Genomic DNA, 6,072 nt, shown 5'->3' with positions numbered 1-6,072 from the left:
CATTTTGAGGGCTAAAGGGAACCATGATCGGGAGCCATTGGCCTGCCATGCATTTCATAGTGGGAAAAGATGGTAGGGCCAGCCATAGGTATAAAGAGAGAGTTTTCCTACCTAGCTTCCTTTCTTTTTCCCTTTCCTTCTCTCCTTCTTCCTTTCCTTTCTTCCTCTCCTTTCTTCCTTCCTCCCTCCTTCTTTATTTCATTCCTTTTTCTTCTTCTTTCTTCTTCCTCCTCCTTTTCATTTTCCCCTCCCAATCTGTCTCTTTTTCTCTTCATAAATGTACAAAGAGCGTATACAAGCTCTTCTGTAACCTGATTTTATTCATTCAGTCATAACCTGTGGACATCTTTTCCTTTTCATGAAAACCCTTTGTAATCCTATTTTATTTTACACACTTAAAAAATCTTATTCTGAGAGGAGGTCAATAAACATCACCAAATGTCAAAGCAGTTTCTAACACAAAAAAGGTGAAGCCCTCAGCCGTTCCCCCAGGGACTCACCCTCTGTCTGTGCGGAGGCTTCTGTGGCATAGCCTTGGGCAGAGCTGCTAGCTGGACTCAGCAGAATGCCTGTCAGCCAGGTCCCTTGTGCCTTGGGCACAAGTCAGACATGTGAGGCCCCTGTGACCCAACAAACCTTGGTCTGGGTGGGACTGGATGTGATGCGCCTGAGCCTTGTGGCCTGCAGAGGCGTGGTCTTGTCCAGACCTTGTCCAGCCACAGCCCAACCCACAGCCTGAGTAGGATCCACTGGGACCTACTTATTGAAATTTACAGGGTCAGAGACATCTGGGGTTATGTTTGCTGTGCTTGGCACAGTGCCAGGGTACCTGTGGGGACCTGATAAATGTTTGAGGAATTAAATGTAAATACTTCACAAATCGAGGCAGATGCTGAATCAGTGGGCAAGACATCAGTCAGCCTGGAGGAAGTTCACAGAGACAAGTCAGTTCTTTTTTTTAATTATTATATTTCTGGCTGTGCTTTGTTGCTGCCCAGACTTTTCTCTAGTTGCAGAGTGGAGGCTACTCTGTAGCTGTGGTGCGCAGGCTTCTCATTGTGGTGGCTTCTCTTTCTGAAGTGCAGGCTCTGGGCTCAAGGGCTTCAGTACTTGTGGTGCTTGAGCTTATTTGCACTGTGGAATGTGGGATCTTCCCGGTCCAGGGATCAAACCAGTGTCCTTTGCATTGTAAGGCAGATTCTTATCCCCTGGACCACAGTTCAGTTCAGTTCAGTCGCTCAGTCATGTCTAACTCTTTGTGACCCCATGAATCGCAGCATGCCAGGCCTCCCTGTCTATCACCAACTCCTGGAGTTCACTCAAACTCAAGTCCATCAAGTCCGTGATGCCATCCAGCCATCTCATCCTCTGTCGTCCCCTTCTCCTCCTGCCCCCAATCCCTCCCAGCATCAGAGTCTTATCCAATGAGTCAACTCTTCACATGAGGTGGCCAAAGTACTGGAGTTTCAGCCTCAGCATCATTCCTTTCAAAGAAATCCCAGGGCTGATCTCTTTCAGAATGGACTGGTTGGATCTCCTTGCAGTCCAAGGGACTCTCAAGAGTCTTCTCCAACACCACAGTTCAAAAGCATCAATTCTTCGGCGCTCAGCAAGGGAAGCCCTACCCTATATGTAGACTTTTGGATGATGGCCATTCTAACCTGTATGAGGTGAAACCTCATGGTTTTGATTTGTATTTCTCTAATAATTAGTAGCATTGAGCATCTTTTCATGTGTGTGTTGGCCATTTGTATGTCTTCTTTGGAGAAATGTCTATTTAGGTATTCTGCCCATTTTTTTGATTGGGTTGTTTGTGTGTTTAATATTAAGTTGTATGAACTGTTTGTGTATTTTGGAAACCCCTTGTCAGTCGCACTGTTTGCAAATATTTTCTTCTAGTCTGTAGATTACCTTTTCATTTTGCTTATGGTTTCCTTTGCTGTGCAGAAGCTTATAAGTTTATGTCCCATTTGTTTCTGTTTGCTTTTATTTCTATCGCCTTAGGAGACTGACCTAATAAAATATCAGTATGATTTATGTCAGAGAATGCTTTGCCTATGTTCCCTTCTAAGAGTTTTATGGTGTCATGTCTTATATTTAAGTCTTTAAGCCATTTGAAGTTTATTTTTGCATATAGAGTAAGGGTCTGTTCTAACTTCACTGATTTACATGGGGTTGTCCAACTCTTTTCTCTGCAAGGAGATCCAACCAGTCCATCCTAAAGGAGACCAGTCCTGGGTGTTCATTGGAAGGACTGATGCTGAGGCTGAAACTCCAATACTTTGGCCACCTCATGCGAAGAGTTGACTCATTGGAAAAGACCCTGATGCTGGGAGGGATTGGGGGCAGGAGGAGAAGGGGACAACAGAGGATGAGATGGCTGGATGGCATCACCGACTCGAGGCACATGAGTTCGGGTGAACTCTGGGAGCTGGTGATAGACAGGGAGGCCTGGCGTGCTGCGATTCATGGGGTCGAAAAGAGTCAGACATGACTAAGCAACTGAACTGAACTGTCTAACTTTTCCAACACCACTTGCTGAAGAGACTATCTTTGCATATTCTTGCCTCCTCTGTTGAAGATTACTTGACTATAGGTGTACGGGTTTATTTCTGAGTTCTCTATTCTGTTCCACTGATACATGTATCTGCTTTTGTGCTAACACCAGGCTGCTTTGATTACCACAGCTTTGTAGTATCATGTGAAGTCTGGCAGGGTTATGCCTCCAACTTCATTCTTTTTCCTCGGGATTGCTTTGGCAATTCGGGGTCTTTTATGGTTCCCTGTGCATTTTAGGATTATTTGCTCTTGTTCTGTGGAAAACGTCATGAGTAATATGATAGAGATCACATTAAATCTGTAGATTGCTTTGGGTTGTATGGCTGCTTTCACAGTATCAATTCTTCCAACACAAGAGCATAGGATATCGTTCCATTTCTTTGACTCATCTTCAGTTTCCTTTATCAGTTAAACCGGCTAATTGGAGTAAAGCACTGAACACTGTGCTGAGTATACATTAAGTGTTTAGTCATTGTTCATCCCAGCCACACTGTTGCCCATAAGGTTCCTGAGGAGGCAGACATGGCTTAAGGGAAAATGTCAGTGTCAAGTCAATGAGTGAGCACAGGTTCCAAGGAAGGTTCAGGATGGAGGGCCACCACAGTCCTCAGGGGTGCTGGGTCCCCTCAGTCCTGAAGTTATACAAGGACAGAGACTGCCAGTGTGCCCAGACAGGAGGAACTGGAGTGGCTCGTCAGAACCACAGTGTTTTAGGAGAGAAGACTGGGAGTTGGAGAGGAGGCCCCTGAGCACCAGGTTAAGCTTTGGATCTGGTTGAAAATTCCTGTGAGAGACCACCTGGTTCTTGTAGCCCCAGAGGGCAGAGCTATGGCCAAGGGAGGCAAATACCAGCTCCACGGATGAGGGTCATTTTTGCAATCAGAATTTCTTCCACACCATGGGCTTCTCCCAGAGTGATAAGCTCTCAGGTATTAGAAATTACTGGGAATAGAGGTTGAAATATGGGATGGAGGGTGGGAAACTATAGCTCTCAAGTTCAGTTTCCTCCAAAAGTCTGGGGTCCTAAGCTCCTGGAAGAAGGAAAGGTGGTGGGCAGTCTGCAGTGCCAGGCTGGGGCCCAGGATCTGTCAGGAAGAGAGAAGACAGGCCCCACAGAGGCTTGGGGTAGCACATTCCTCCAGTCACTGAGACACCTTCACACCTTCACCCAGGCCACATATTCCCTCTGGGGGGTTCCTGGCCATGAGGTGATGGGACATCTCCAGCCGAGAATGTTAGCCTGTCATCCACATGGGGGCAGCACAGGACCGCGGATGGAATGGGGCCGCCAGTCGCCGCCCGGAGCACCCGTCCTTTGGGAAGAAGCCCTTTGAGCCTTCAGGCCCTCTCACACCCCAGCTTCTAGCACCCATCACCCCCATAAGCCCCCCCACCCCCACCCATTCTCAGCAGGTTCTCTGTGTAGGTTGACTCTTCCCTGGCTCCAGGGTGTCCCACCTAAACCTGGATCCCAGAGAGGGATCAAGGTAGACAAAGTGGAGCCTGTGGGTGTCCCTGGGAAGCCCCTGCTAGTTTACATCCGAGTTATTGGAGGTTATGCCTGTTGGGGGTTAAAAGAATAGGTTTCCATATAAGACTGACTTGAGTTCAAATTCTGACTGCTGCTTCCCAGTGGAGTGACTTCACCTCTCAGAGCCTCAGTCTCTCCACCTGTGACAGTGGGGGGATGCTGAGCAGGCAGGAAGCCTCCCAGGTCTGGCTGAGCATTTCCTTGGGAAATGCTTAGAGCCTTGGGAGCTGCCAGGGTTCTCATCACCCTGTTTCACAGACGAGGAGATGGAGTCCTTGGGCCTGACTTGCTAGAGGTCTCACAGCCAAACGGAGAGCTGTGCTAAATCACTTTAGTCACGTCCAACTCTTTACGACCCTATGGACTGTAGCCCACCAGGGTCCTCTGTCCGTGGGATTCTCCAGGCAAGAATCCTGGAGTGGGTTGCCATGTCCTCCTCCGGGGGAATCTTCCCGACCCAGCGATCAAACCTGCGTCTCTTATATCTCCTGCAATGGCAGGCAGATTCTTTACCACTAGTACCACCTGGGAGAGCTATTGTGGTCCAGATGCCCCCACCAGGAACATGGGATGGTATGTGCCCAATGAGGTCCTGGAGGAAACCCTGTGATACTGACAGGTGACCTGGGAGAAACCCTGGCCTCTGCAGCCAACAGATGCTCAGAGTAGCGGTGTCCACTGTGCTGGCTCTGCTTCCGCTCAGACCCACCGGCCCCTCCCAGAAGATGCCTAGAAAGGAGGGGGTGTTGGTGGTGGTGGCAGTGTCCTGGGGAGGAGGGCAGGCTCCTCTCCTGCCAGCTTGGGCTGGGCTGGGTTCTGTGGGTCTCAGGCACAGGGACTAGCCGGGTGTGAAGGTGGAGATGCTCATCAACATGGAGGCCTGACCTACCAGAAAGGGAGGGATGGGATACATGGGCATGAGAGGAGGCCGGATAGGGCAGGACTGTATTCATGAGGCTCCCCCAACTCTGAGCCCTGTCTCTGAGGTGAAGAAAGAGCATCTGAAAAGGAAGAATGAAGCTGAGGGCTGGGAGGGACCCCTTTCCTTCCCCACTAGCAGCCTCCAGTGGAGCCAGCACTGCAGTGCCATGGCAACTGTGGCCTCTCCAGCTCCCCTCTCTCCTTGAGCCCCATCGTGCCTGGATGCCCCCCCAGCCTGTGCACACCTTTCTAGCTGGGGCTAAAGAGAAGCTGGGGAAGGGGAAGGCTCCTTTCTCAGCCCCTGTTATGGCCCAGGGGCTGAGTCCCAGGGCCACCCGAGGCTCAGGATCACGTGGAAGATTCTTTAAGGGGCAAGAGGGAAGGGTGAAGTGGCCTTTGCAAGAATTCTTCTGAATGAAGGAAGAATGAATGAAATCACCTCCCTAAGATTTCAAACCCCCAACTCTCAAAGTCTGTACTCTCTCCCAGGTCACAGAGGCTGCGACCCAGGAGCCCCTGGAAGGGATGAGAAAACCAGCGCCAGGGCAAGGGTATTGAAAATCACCTGGATCCCCTCTCCACGCCTATAGGTAGGGAAGCTGAGGTCTAGCGATGAGCAGGGACTTGCCCAAGGCACACAGAGAGTATGTGGCAAAGGCAGAACCAGGGTGGTCAGAGTGGGACAGGGCACGGGACATCCTTACTGTTGGCTTGAAGAGCAGGCAGTGAGGACCAGAAGGGCTGTGCCTTACAGTGTGGGGGTTGGGGTGACTCTGGGGAAGGCTCTGGGCCTGCCTTGCCTGCTCCCCACTTAGCGCTTCAGTAAACCCACTTCCGGCCTCAGGGCACAACGGAGTGAGTGAGGAAGGAGGCCTGGCCCTGATTAGGGAGGAACAAGGGACACCAGATAGAGCCGCAAGGAGCTGGGGATCCGAGGAGGGGCACAGGAGAGCTGGAACCCGCAAGGTCCCACTGAAAGCCCCTGAGCGAGAAGCACTCTGACCCAAGTGCTGCACTTTCCAAGCTCTGGGCCCCTGGGCAAATCCCCCAAACTCCCAGCG

The sequence above is a fragment of the Bos mutus genome, chromosome 22, assembly GCF_027580195.1.
Source record: "Bos mutus isolate GX-2022 chromosome 22, NWIPB_WYAK_1.1, whole genome shotgun sequence".
NCBI classification, from domain to species: Eukaryota; Metazoa; Chordata; class Mammalia; order Artiodactyla; family Bovidae; genus Bos; species Bos mutus.
This window is presented reverse-complemented; position numbering follows the sequence as displayed.